We start from the raw sequence: 15,147 nt of genomic DNA, 5'->3' as shown, positions 1-15,147 counted from the left end.
CCTTAAAGCCCCTGTGCATTGAAGCATTTTTACATCAGAAACAAACATCGTGTGTTTCAGCAAGACTGGAATCAAGGTTACAACATTATTGGGCCTGTGTAGATTCAGTGTAAGTTTGAAATACTTGAAATTAGCTAAATATGCAAGTTATTTATTTATTTATATCTTTTAAAAAACTGTCTTATTTCTTTCGTTGCAAATACATTCTTCAATAACACATCTGAAAGGTACTGGGTTTAGGGACTAGAGAATAAATGAAGGTAGAGGAGAGAGCATAAAAATGGTTTCTTAGTCCCATGTTTAAGTTTGTTTATATTAAACAAATGATTTGTGTTTATGTAGCCTGAACAGCATGAGTTAAGGCAAATGCAATGCTGGGTCATTAACCCTAGAAACTTGTTGGTATGGGTGTGAACACATCAGGCCTTCATTCTGTTCATGATAAACAAGACCCAAATCGTCTAGTTTGGCTGCCTCCTTATATTTAGTTGCTGTAAAGAGGCACTGAGCTAAACTGATAAGTCTTTTTTGGCTTGGTTTACTGATCCCATTTGGGCATAAGATGGCTGTTAAGAACTGTTAACATTTGTATGCAATGTTGTTCTTGAATATATCAGAAACATGCAAGAAAAGTACTGCCAAATATGTTTTGCCCATATTTTCAACTCGGTATACAGGATGTTCTCAGTAATTCAGATGTGAATTAAATTGAAGTTAGTTTAGCCATACTTGAATCCAGTGGGGACTTAAGTCGGGTAGAACTTGGCCTACTCATATTAATACGACTGAAACATAACTGAGGGAGTAATTGTTTACCCACTTGTCAGGGTATAAGCACCACTGACACCAAAGACCTAATTCCACATCAGTTGCTTTGAGTCTACAGTCATTTTTTTTTTGTGTGTGTGTTTGTGTCAGGAGCACCTTGAGAAACTGCAAGTTGCTTCTGGTGTGAGGGAATTGGCCAGCTGCAAGGATGTTACTCAGGACACTTGGATGTTTGGTGTTTTACCATCCTTGTGGGAGGCTTCTCTCATGTCCCCGAATGAACGTTGGAGCTGATAAAGGGTGCTTAACCCGCTCTCCCTGGATTCAAACCACTGACCTGTTGGTCAGTAGGCCTGCCAGCACAAGGGTTTGACCCATTGCACTACTGGGGGCTTCTATGATGCAATGATCCTAATGATGCAATCCTATATATGTAAATTTATTTATTTATTTAAATTTAAATTCAAAGGCAGGCCCTTTGAATCAATTGATTCACTAGTTAATTCTGCTGATTCAATTGGAAGTGTAGTTTGGTGAAGCATTCTCTACCATAGAGTGTTGGTGCCTCACTAAACTACCAACACTGAGACATTGCACTTAAAGTGGTGTCAAATGGCATTAATGCTACGCTGCAGATGCGCTCTCAGCTTTAAGCCTTTAAAATGTTTTTTTTTACCAAGGCATTGCCTTGTTAAGCGTGGATTTTAGAAAATAAGCAGAAAATTCCACCAGAGAGCAGAAGAGAGCCAGGCACAACATGATCTCAAATCTAGACGGGCAGCAAGAAGTATATCCTGTGAAGGCATCCATATTTTATTTTATTTTATTGGGGGGAGGGAGAGGCAGGGGGAACAGTGAAATAATGCTGAAACAGCAAAATAGTTTTCATTGTCACTTGAATTTCAGGTTGTGCTGCTGTTATTGCAGCAGTGGTGATACTGAGATGAGTAGGATTTTGTGACTGTAATGGGAAGGTTTCACTTAAAAGTGTGGTTCCCAACCATTTTTGACCAGGGACCACTCTCCAACATTAGTACCAAAAGAATTAGTAAAGGTATGCTTCCATAATGAGCCCCCTATACATGGTGGCAGAACCTACCTTGTATTCTAGGCCCACCGTTTTATGAAAGGACTCAGCCTTCCTTTGTGGAGGTGTGTTTGTGTATACGAAGGAATACATGCACCTCCTTTAGCTGCCGTGGAAGATAATTGAAACATGGTAAAAGCGAATTGTATCTTCTATATTTTTATCTGGCCATTCAGCTTCCCTTTTGTGGCATTAAGTTCTCCTTGGTGCTTTTGAACCATTTTTGTTCATGTAACCCATTTTATACATTAAAGGTGCTTTGATGTAAGAAATGGGATCAAACCAGTGTTCCAAGATCAAGGCAGAGCTGTGATGCCTACTTCCTTTTCTCATTTTTCTTCCTCTGATTTTTCACATACGTTCCTCCCACCTCTTCCACTTGCATTTGGTCTTTCTTCTTCTCTGTCTTCCAGTTTATTCACAGGTCCAATGCCTATATGACTGATGCGACACACATGAGGTGGGGATGGTGAAAGGCAGAGATCAAAAGCTTTATAGGGCTTACTCCTAAGTAAGTAAGCACGCCATTTCAGCTTTGGGAAGGAACAAAGATTAAGAATACTACAGATTCTTTTTTAAGTGTTACATCAGGTGGGAGAGGAGACCTGTTTGTCAAAAAGAGAGAGAGAGAGAAATGTACACTGGACCAGGAATTCTGTTAACACTCTTATTGCTCAGAATGAGGCTTTGTAAGAATAATAGCTGTTTTGGTCTCCCCTGAATGTTGGTCTATGAAGTGTTAAGAGTGTCAAAAAGATTTTTTGTTTGTGTGAGGAGAGCATCTTGAGAAACTGCATGTTGCTTCTAGTATGAGAGAATTGGCCGTCTGCAAGGATGTTGCTCAGGGGATGCCTGGGTGTTTGATGTTTTACAATCCTTGTGGGAGGCTTCTCTCATGTCCCTACATGGGGAGCTGGAGCTGATAGAGGGAGCTCATCTGTGCTCTCCCTGGATTCAAACCTGTGACTTGCCAGTCTTCTGTCCTGCTGGCACAAGCGTTTAACCCACTGCGCCACCGGGGTCTCCATCAAAAGGGTGACGCGATAGCTAATTGAGCATGAATTGTTCCCAGAGGCCACAATGACAAAACTAACATAGTTGTACTTTGGATGTACTATGAAATGATGTGATTCACTAGAAAAAGCTTAGTGAAGTGAAAGGCATAAGAAGAAAAAGGAAGACCACGTTAGAGGTAGATTAATTCAATCCAGCAATCCAAAGCCATGCATTTGTAAGACCTGAGCAGGAACAATTGATGCCAGTAGGACAGTATTTCTCCACCTTCCTAATGCCAAGACCCCTTAGTACAGTTCCTCATGTTGTGGTGACCTCCAACCATAAAATAATTTTTGTTGCTACTTCAAAACTGTAATTTTGCTACTGTTACGAACTGTCATGTAAATATCTGATATGCAGGATGTATTTTCATTCACTGGACTAAAACAGGCACAAATACCCAATACGCCCAAATTTGAATACTGATTGGGGTTAGAGGGGATTGATTTTGTCATTTGGGAGTTGTAGATGCTGGGATTTATAGTTCACCTACAATCAAAGAGCATTCTGAACTCCACCAACAATGGAATTGAACCAAACTTGGCACACAGAACTCCCATGACCAACAGAAAATACTGGAAGGGTTTTGGAGTTGTAGTTCACCTATATCCAGAGAGCACTGTGGACTCAAACAACGATGGATCTGAACCAAACTTGGCACAAATACCCAATATGTCCAAATGTGAACACTGGTGAAGTTTGGGGGAAAGAGCCCTTGACATTTGGGAGTTATAGTTTCTGGGATTTATAGTTCACCTACAATCAAAGAACATTCTGGGTTGTAGGTTTTTCAGGCTATATGGCCATGTTCTAGAAACATTCTCTCCTGACGTTTCACCTGCATCTGGCAAGATCCTCAGAGGTTCAGGCAAAACATCAGGAGAGAATGCTTCTAGAACATGGCCATATAGCCTGAAAAATCTACAACAACCTAGTGATTCCGACCATGAAAGCCTTCAACAATACAAAGAACATTCTGCACTCCACCAACGATGGAATTGAACCAAACTTGGCACACAGAACTCCCATGATCAACTAAAAATACTGGAAGAGTTTGGTAGGCACTGACCTTGAGTTTTGGAGTTTTAGTTCACCTACATCCAGAAAACACTGTGGACTCAAACAATAATGAATCTGGACCAAACTTGGCACGAATACTCAGTATGCCCAAATGTGAACATAGTGAAGTTTGGGGAAAATAGACATTGACATTTGGGAGTTGTAGTTGCTAGGATTTATAGTTCATCTACAATGGAAGAGCATTCTGAACCCCACCAACAAAAGAATTGGGCCAAATTTCCCACACAGAACCCCCATGACCAACAGAAAAATACTGTTTTCTGATGGTGTTTGGCGACTTCTCTGATACCCCACTGCAACCCTCCCCCCCCCCCAGGGGTCCGGAGCCCCAGGTTGAGAAACACTACTCTGGGAGATCTCTCATTCACATTGTGACCATAAATCAGAGCTGATTTGGGGGTGAATAATAAAAATGTACGTTGCAGATGGATGGAGGTGACTAACCTTCCCATTTAGTTCTATGACTATTTCATATTTAAATTCCACCTGAATTGACTGATTCTGGTCTGCCACATTGCCATCTTCAACCCGGGCCTCTATTCCCATTATGATTTCTTCTCTCAGCCTGGGGTTAGGGGGAAGAATGAGGATTCCTGGAACTCTGAAGCCATGCACCGATTGCATTGATCGGACACCACATTACAGAAAGCCCTTCTGTGCCTCTGATGTATTTTATTTTAATGGATTCGCTCATGCTGGTATAATTAAGGGTGTGTCAGACTTTCCATAATAGTATCTTTTTTTTCAATGGGCTATAAAATTTCATTCTTGGCTGCATCTTGGGATATATACCAGAGGACCTGCTGCTTTTTAAAGCATTTCTGGAAGCCTTAAAGCATTCTTTTAACCAAATTGGCTCATTAAAGGAGAGAAAGAGGGTATGTATTCAATAATACTTTAGTCCTGAAAAAAGTCTGTCTTTCTCAATCTCTCTCCCTCTCAATATGTCTCAATCTCTCTCTCTCTCTCTCCCTCCACAAATTGGGCTAGATATTCTACCCACTTCCACAGTTTTGTCATAGCAAAAAAAAATTACATGCCATTTTAAAAGAAATTGTGTTCTTTTAAAAGAAATTATAAAAATGTGTTAGGGATGTGGCACCAAAGGGCAAGGGTCCCATTTTGCAATGAGAAATTATGGGAATGCAGTTTATGGAGAAATGAAGTTGCATCTCTATTTTATGAGCCAACCAATTAGTCCATCCTTTGGCATTAACAAGTTTCAGTCTACAAAAAAGATAAGGCAGGATCCTTTGCTATGAGTTATTCAAAGCAATTGTTTAATTATCCTATTTATTTATTTATTTATGTTGTTGTTGTTGTTGTTGTTGTTGTTACTGTTGTTTACCCCAAGACATTTCTGACTAATAACAACTCTATGGCTGTTTTGGTTTTCTTGGCAAGATTTGTTGTGATTCGCCTTGTCTTCCCCTAAGGCTGAGAGAGTGTGAGTTGCCCAAGCTCACATAGTGCATTTGTTTGGATGCATGCTGCAAGTCGATTCTGGTGTGAGAGATTCATCCCTATACGAAGACATTGCCCAGGGGATGCCCGGATGTGTTGTAATTCTGCGGGGAGGGTTCTCTCATTTCTCACGGCATTTAGTATAATGCCAACTTTTAAAACGTTGTGTTTTTAAATACATTACAACTGTACCTTTGGTTGGCTTCTGATACAATAAATAAATACTTAGTGCATTTCCATGACCAAGCAGGGATTTGAAGCCTAGTCTTTAGTCGCGCATTCAAACACTACACTACACTACCTCTCTGATTTTCATTAGTTATAGTTCTAGTACACTCATTCTTTTAAATGTATTAACCCCTCTGAGTTATTTTGAAGATCTGGGGAATTTTTCTAAGATTGTTAAAATTTTCCTGATAGTTTAATTTTTTCCCCTTCTTACTCTAAAAGGTAATGGTTTCCCTTTGACATTAAGTCTAGTCATATTCGACTCAGGGAGGGGTGGGTGCTCATCTCCATTTCTCCATTGAAGAGCCAGGATTGTCCATATGGCCATGGTCCAAGGTCATGTGGCTGGCATGACTGCATGGAGCACTGTTACCTTCCCACCTATTGATCTACTCACACTTGCATGTTTTTGAACTGCTAGGTTGGCAGAAGCTGGGCCTAACAGTGGGAGCTCACCCTGCTTCCCAGATTTGAATTGCCAACCTTTAGGTCAGCAAGTTCAACAGCTCAGCAATTTAACCCATTGTGCCACCGGGGACTCCTGCAATGTTCTAGCAGCATATTTATTCTTTCACTCTCAGTCATTTTGGTGTCAAGTATACTACACTAAGAAAATCACAGTTTTATATTGGACTGCTGTGTATGAAGCCCATTGATTTTGGTGGAATAAAATTCCATTGCCTCTCTTAAAGCCTTTTGCTGATACTGATCATTCTTTAACCATTTTCCAACAATTCCTTTAACTCTTTCATTGAAAGCAATAGGATTACAATTAGTAAGTGTGTGGCAACCACCATAACATGCAACTTCTGTTTAATTGCATTATATTAGCTCACATGAGAAGACTAGAAATGAAGCCCTGTTTATGTCTGTCTCTGGAAGAAAAAATCTCTGCTTCAGGCATTGTACATACTATAATGTATAGAATGAGAAATACCACTTGTATCTTTGTTATTCCTAGTGGAGCAGTCCTGACAATTTTTCAGAATCTGGAAAAGTTGCTGAGGGAAGGATGCAGCTGTTAGAAGCCAGGGCTCATGGTGTCTATGGGGATTCTGGGATTTAGTTCAAAAACAACTGTTTTGAGCTCAGCCGTTTTATTTCATGTCATGGGAAAGGAGACAAAGAACAGCATCAGACCAAGGGGAAAAATATACGTCTTCTGGGCATGCTCTTTTGTGAAAGCTGGAACTGAAAGCTGAAATGCTGACAGCTTCTCCATCGCACCTGTTCAAATGCTCTAAGGACTTTGTTGCACAAAGCTGCTATTCCACAGTAGTTGAGTGATATGTTGGGATGCATAAACTTTGGCTCTCCAAGTATTTCGGACTTCAACTCCCAGAAATCCCAGCGAGCTTACCAGCTCTTAGGAATTGTGGGAGCTGAACTCCAAAACACCTGGAGAGCCATAGTTTGCCCATGCCTGATATATATACTGTGATGAGCTGTTTAAATATCTCTTCATTGAGATAATTTGCCAAACCACATTTCCTTGATATTTATTCCATACACCCTGACAACCACATTTTCCCATACTTCTCCTATTCCATTTTAGAGCAATTTTGTAGTTTCAACAACCAAAAACAAAAAAGTAAACATAACTGTCAGATCCATATAAATAAAAATGTAATGTTCATTTGTGGGATTAACATAATTCGAAAACCACTGGATAAATTGACACCAGATTTGGACACAATATACGTATCAGGCCAAGGAGTGACCATCACTCATAGAAACACTGGAAAACACCACGGAAGGGACTTAAAAAGCCAAAAACCAAAAATTGCATTACAATGCATGTGCAAATATATATATATATATATATATATATATATATATATACATACATACATACACGCAAACACACATATACACATATACACAAATATATACACACACATACACAGACAAAATAAATATACACAGACTGGGCCACAGCAACACGTGGCAGGGGACAGCTAGCTTTAAATAATCCGACAGCCCAAAAATCATGATGGGAAGGGGGAAATATGGGAGAGAAGAGAAATCCCCCCCCCCCCCCCAATAGCATCAGTTTACTGCTTTCATGCTGATATCAAAGAAGGGACCCATTACACAAGGCAGAGCCTCCGGTGGCGCAGTGGGTTACACCCCTATGCCGGCAGGACTGGACTGACAGGTTGCAGGTTCGAATCCGGGGAAAGCGCGGATGAGCTCCCTCTATCAGCTCCAGGTCCTCATGTGGGGACATGAGAGAAGCCTCCCAGAAGGATTGTAAAACATCAAAACATCCAGGCGTTCCGTGGGCAACGTCCTTGCAGACGGCCAATTCTCTCACACCAGAAGCGACTTGCAGTTTCTCAAGTTGCTCCTGACACAATAAAAAAATATACAAGGCAGTCAATGGGAAGATTGATGTGTTTTGCCCATCAGTAGTGGGGGTCAGGTTACTCTTGGAGTGGAGGGAAAATAGCTGTTGCATTCCAAGGCTGGGAATCACCTCCTCTGTACTTAACACACAGTCCAGTTCGATAAAACAGCAAAGTGGCTTATATGTGTGTATATATATATATATATATATATATATATATATATATATATAGCAATCCAGCAAAGTAGTGTAAAATCAATGTCCAAAAACATAATAATCCTCAGAGTTCAAAGAACATTTTTTTAAAAACAATCGTGTCAGCAGCAACTCCCTCATGCAACAAAGTTCTAATACTAGATGATAGCATGATTGACTACTATGTATCAGTAATAAACCTCAGAGAAGTTTATTACTGGGCTACATCTTCTACGGTCTTCTAGTTAGTATTGCTGTGCTAGCTGGGAAATTCTGGAAGTTGGGAGTCTCCAAATAGAACTCATAAATTCATAAGATGCCATAATAATAGAGGTAGGATTCTGGTATGAGAAGAGGTGATCGGAGAATAAATGGTTGGGACGTGAAAAATTTGGCAAATCAGTTGTTGTTGTTCATTCGTTCAGTCGTCTCCGATTCTTCGTGACCTCATGGACCAGCCAACGGCAAATCAGTTAGCCGTTTACTATTCAATGACTGTCTTGAATCCCATCCCTGGAGAATGGTAAAGTATAAATTGACAGTCAAACAGATTAGGGAGATGGAAGTCTGTCTGTTTCTACCAAATCTTAGGCCTGGGCACCTACTTCACCAAACAGTCAAATGGCTATGAGGGATAAAAATGCTATGTAACATGGAAGGTGGTAGCTTAAAAGTTACAATTGCTCATGGAAATGTTTTATTATTTATTTATTTATGATTATATTCTATCCCGCCTTTCTCAAACCCGAAGGTTACTCAAGGCAGCTTACAATCCGGCAGCCATTCGACTGGGCCACAGCAATGCGTGGCAGGGGAAGGCTAGTACAGTATAAAATTTAAACATTTAAACAGATTTATCAAATCATACACTAAAAACTATTTAAAACATAAGAACCAATATCTTCACTGTTTATCACACTGTCTAAAAAACATTGTCTGAGCCATTCCATAATTCAGTTCCATATGAATCTGTATTTAACTATTGCACTGCACTCCCAAAGGCTTGTTCAAAAAGCCAGATTTTTACTTTCCTCCGGAAGGTCAGGAAGGAGGGGGCCGGTCTAATATCCCTAGGGAGGGAACTCCAAAGCCGAGGGGCCACCACTGAGAAGGCCCTGTCTCTTGTCCCTGTCAGCCATGCCTGCAAAGAAAGCAGGACCAAGAGCAGGGCCCCCCCAGCTGATCCTAAGCTTTGAGGTGGTTCACAGGGAGGGATACGTTTGAACGGGTAAGCTGGGTATCTCTCTTGGTTACCCTGCCTCTTGGCTCCATCCAGAGAAGAAGTTTGGTTTAAATAAACTAAAGTCAAGACCTACTGTTTTTGGTTGATGGTGGCTTTCAGTTCTTCATATAAAGTAAGTGCTGCATTAATGAAGTGACAAATTAAATTTGAGCTTAAATTTTTACTTTAAATAAAAGAACAAACCAGAAACTAGTCCCCGTGTTATTCCAAAGGGGAAGCGCATAATTTACAGCACATTTAATTTCAATCAGTGCTTCTAAATGGTTCACAGAAAGTTCACTTGCTGTATATGTGCTATAACAGGATAAGATGGAATGTGGAAGAGGGTGTGAAAATGTAGCCCATTACACACAGAGAGAGTGAGAGTAATTAGGGAGGTGTGTCATTTTTCAGCGGCTTGCCTTGGGAAGAAGTGGTATTTTTATTCTGGAGAGGGAATTTGATTTAAAATAATGTCTTCCATTCATGGTGAATCTATCAAAAATTCTTTAAGGGGAATATTTCACACATATACACATTATACACACTCTCACACATGTATGACTCTTTGCCAAAGCTCACATGGATGCATTTTCTAAAGGGCAATTAAATATCGTGCCAAAGGACTGAGGAAGCGCTAAAGCCTTTTAAATTAAAAATGCCACAAAGGCTTAAAGATAATTCTAGTTACATTGATTTCTTCTTTATAGGTATGTGTATATATGTGCACACAGACATATATACATATACATATACATATACATATACTTATTATTATTATTATTATTATTATTATTATTATTATTTGAAACACAACAAGTTGAGTCCACAGCAAACAAGATCATTCTGCTGGCTATTGTATTGGATCACACGTCGGACACTTCACAAGCGTCTAGAACTGTGTGATGTATTGGTGAATAATGCATGCAGATCCCAGTAAGGTGGCCTTTTGTAGCTGGCAGATAATAATTTTGTCAGTGCCAATTGTGTTTATGTGCAGGCCAAGGTCTTTAGGCACTGCAACCAGTGTGCCGATCACCACTGGGACCACCTTGAATGGCTTGTGCCAGAGTCTTTGCAGTTCGATCTTTAAATCCTCATATTGTGTCAGCTTTTCCAGTTGTTTCTCTTCAATCCTGCTGTTGCCTGGGATTGCAACATTGACGATCCATACTTTGTTTTTTAACACGCTCGTGAGGTCAGAAATAATAATAATAATAATAATAATAATAATAATAATAATAATAATATTTGAAACACAACAAGATGAGTCCACAGCAAACAAGATCACTCTGCTGGCTGTTGTGTTGGATCACATGCCAGACACTTTCCAAATATCTAGGACTGTGTGATTTATTATTATTATTATTATTATTATTATTATTATTATTGATATCCTGCTTTTTCTCTCCATACAGAGACTCAAAGCTCACATATGCAGAGAGAGAGAGAAATGACAGTATGCTAGCATTGAAAAGTGAATTTGAATGCGCTAATGGCCTTATTGTGACCACATTTTGGGAACATTTGAATACCTATCTGTGAGCTCAAAGCTTAATAAAATGTTTCTGGTGTTGCAGGGATGGGCAGTAGTGGTATAACAAGATGTTTATGCAGGTGTATAAACATTATTTTAATCTTTCAGTAATAGCAATATTATTAGGAACCCAGATGTTACTCCTATCAGTAACTCAGATGCAATTTTACATATAATAATACAAGGACTTGTCTCCATATGCAACTGTCTGTTTCCTCCATAGCTCCAAACACTTGAACCTTGAACACATGAAACTTGATGTGAATACTAAGGGAGTTTTGTCATAGTTATTTAGTATTTATCATATGTATGTGTTTAAAACTAAGTTGAGATCATTAAAATCTGACTTAAATTCAAGTACATTTTCAAACTCTAGGTGACAAACCTAAGGTATGAGACAGATCTAAAAGTTTTTGTCCCTAGGGCTTCTGGGCACCTCTACATAATTCATAAAGTTTGTGGTTAGAGCAAGAACCAGGCTTCCTGCTACTAATTTGGGATGACTGCCCTGAACAGGCCCAGGGGGTGGAGAGAGGATCATCCAAAAGCAACCAAGCAATTTCCTACCAGCTTAAGGTACACAGAAGCTACTGTAATGCAGTCGCCTTTTCCTCTTTCCTTCTCCATCCAGGCAGCCTGGCCTCTGTTCACCTTAACTCAGAGGCATTTGCAGAGTCGCTTTTGGATGCTCACTGTTCTCTTCATTCTACTGGTCAGATTTGGATTGATCACTTTGTCTGGAAGGGCTTACAGGGAGCCTTTACTGCTGAAAAATGGGAGTGGGGGCAAGGGGGAAGGGAGTGGGTCTTCTAAAAGCAACCCACCCAATTCCTGCCAACTTGAGATGTGCAGAGGACCACCTGCCCGGGATGGTAAACAAGATGGTGGGATGGTGAAGAAGGAAAAAGTGGTTGTTAAAAAAGCCCTAAAGCCACCCCTACACATTCTGTCATTATGCCTTCCTCCAAACTCTGACATAGCAAAAATAAGTTATGAAGTTTTAGCTCTGCCTTTTCCTCTCCTCTGCTTCAGTTTCCCCTGTTTATAGGTTTTCCCAATAATTTAGATACCTTCCTTTGTATTCATTTTGGATGGAGGAAAAAAAACCCTTAGAGGGCAGCGTTAGTTGGTCTATCCCATTTGACTGTATAGAGCTCGTTTGCTGGACTCCTGTTTTTGCAACAGAGCTGCAGAGAATAGAGGCTTGGAAATTGTCTGGTAATCCTAGGCCAAAGCAATCCAAAAACAGACATCCTTAGCACCTGCATTCAGCAGTCTCCATATACCAGCAGTCCAAAAGATAACAGAAGCTTTTGGCTAGCTTAAGCTTCACAAGGAAGAAGATTGAGAGAGTTTATAACCATCACGTTCCACCAGAGGCAAGAGACTTTCAAAGACCCCAGAGAGATGACTGCATTGTTTTGAGTTATTCAATAATAGTCCTGGGTGGAGTTAACCCTTTATTAATCTTGTTTTCAGTAAACTCATTTTGGTTATTTTTCGCCTTGCCTAAAGTTCTGTCTGCTAAGGCTCTAATCTTGGCAAAAGTAAGATAGCTGGGACCCTACGCTGGTTGCTCACCGTGGGTCAGAATTCATGAAGGGAAGACATGCACGAGACAGCGCAGCGAGTGAGAGATGCAACTGTGAGGGAGGGAGGAGGAGGGGGTCTACAGCTCACATGTCCGGCCCTCCCAGAGCCCCGGCTCCTCCATTGTTAGAAAGCGGGTGGGGGAAAGCAGAAGAAGAGGGGAAAGGTGGGATCTGGTTCCTGCCAATCTGTTCATACTAGGGCCTTGTAAAAACCTTCTCTGGCTGCCAGCACACTTTCCACCCTTCAAAGAAAGCAGCCCCACGAGCTGAGAGCAGTCCAAGCGGTCTTCCCTTCATGAATTCTGATGCACGTTGCACAACTAGCGTACGGTTCGTAGGGTCCCATCTATCATACTTTTGCCCTAATCTTAATAGTTTCCAAGTAAAACCAGATACTATAGATTTTCCCAAAGGCTCGTGTGTGCCATCACATAAATATTCCTTTTTATGTGTTTCCCACTTAGCATTTTATTGTTGGTGCAGCAGGCACATGCCCTTTAGCACCCAGGAAATGGTGGTTTGTTGGGAGGGAAGTGAAGAGAGTATATTAGATGGACAGTGATTTATAATAACAGGCACAATAACAAGCAAAATGTTTTTAAAAATCATACACTACATCCAGTGATGTGTGTTTGTGTAAGAGAGAGAGAGAGAGAGAGAGAGAGAGATATGTTCACTTGCAACTGGAAAGGGGATTATGGGGTAAAACATTTGAGATCAACTGCTTTAAAGTGTTCCTTAAAATCTTATTTGGACTGAACTTTTATTTTGCTTAAGGAATTTTGGTTTAGTAAGTTAAACCTCATCTTCAAGATATTAAATTCTTTTTATACTCACAGTTACAAACGTACGGATACTTACTAATGCAGTATCCCGAAGACTGGAGACCTTGGTACACTCCTTCTATACCTGGGACGTCGTCCTCTTCCACCAAGCACACAGCTTTGGGAGGGACACACATAGAGTGGTGAGGGAGGAGAGGGTCACCTACCTATCCAGCCAGATCAGCCGAATCAACCCTGGTGATCAATGGGGTCATAGCCAGATCACCCTCACAAGCAACTGAATTTGGTCTGCTTCATGAGGTTACTAATACAACATTTCTAATTCTATACCCAAGTGATTGGACTTCATAACTTCTTTCTCTTTTCTATAGGTTATTGAACTATATTTCATATTATTTTTGCACAATGTGTTTGGATTTGGCTAGGCATAGTGAGAGTCAATAGGGTACTAAAAACCCATACCTCATCCTTCCCTGAAACACAGTAAAACTTGAGATTTCCATTAACTTTGCAATTTGCAGTAATTCAAGCAATAAGGCTTAGAATTATGTTTGAAAAAGAAAAAAGAGCTCCCTAGGAATCTAAGACTAGCATCCTGCTTTTTTCCCTTTGTAAGCTCCCAAAAATATGGCATAGATAGAAGCCCTGGTGATATCGCATTGAAGATAATCTGCACTTTGAAAGAAGTTATTAGCACTGTGTGTGCACATACATACATGGAAGATGTTTATAACATTATAGTTAAATAGCATCTTCTGCACATACTGACTGATACACTCCACATTTCAGGAGAAAGAGCACATGAGCAATATCTCTAGTGGCAGGGTGTCAGTACAGCGACTGTTTCTTTGGCAGGCTTGGGGCTATCACACCTGCTAGAGACTAAGTATGGCTTCAACCTTTGAGTTGCTTTCAAAATCTTCACCTGGAAATTCTGCATAATGCATCCTGCTCCAATCAGCAGAATGGAATAATAAAGGTCACCTTAAATGCAGCTTTTGTATAGGGAAAAGTGGAATACAATATTTGGAGGGGGGCAGCGGGGGATGATTCTGGTATGACATTATCATTGCATCATAACATGATGTACACACAGATAGAGAAACTTTCAAAACCCAAAGTTGGTAAGGGGCAGGCAAGGCAAAGGTAAAGATTTTCCCCTGACCTTAATTCCAGTCATGTCCGACTCTGGGGGTTGCTGCTCATCTCCATTTCTAAGCCAAAGAGCCAGCGTTGTCTGTAGACACCTCCAAGGTCATGTGGCTGGAAAGATAGCATGAAGCGCTGTTACCTTCCCACTGGAGCAGTACCTATTGATCTACTCTCATTTGCATGTTTTCAACCTGCTAGGTTGGCAGAAGCTGGGGCTGACAGCGGAAGCTCAAGCCACTCCCCGGATTTGAACCTGCAACCCTTCAGTCAACAAACTCAGTAGTTCAGCAGTTTAACACACTGTGCCACCGGGGGCTCAGAGATAACTGGATTTGTCATTCAAAAAATGAAAATTTTCAAGGCTCTGCTTTGAACACTCTTAACCTAAAAGAGCCTACATCTTCAGTGCTTTATGCAAAGACTATGGAAGAGAGAATGGGACCCCTGGTGGCGCAGTGGGTTAAACTGCTGACCTGCTGAATTTGCTGACTGAAAGGTTGCTGGTTTGAATCCAGGGAGCAGGGTGTTAGGCCCTGCTTCTGCCAACCTAGCAGTTCGAAAACATGCAGGTGTAAGTCAATCAATAGGTACCACTTCTGCAGGAAAGAAATAATCCTCTATGCAGTCATGC

This window comes from Anolis sagrei, chromosome 1 (assembly GCF_037176765.1).
Source record: "Anolis sagrei isolate rAnoSag1 chromosome 1, rAnoSag1.mat, whole genome shotgun sequence".
In the NCBI taxonomy this organism is placed as follows: Eukaryota; Metazoa; Chordata; class Lepidosauria; order Squamata; family Dactyloidae; genus Anolis; species Anolis sagrei.
Note: the sequence above shows the minus strand (reverse complement) of the source record.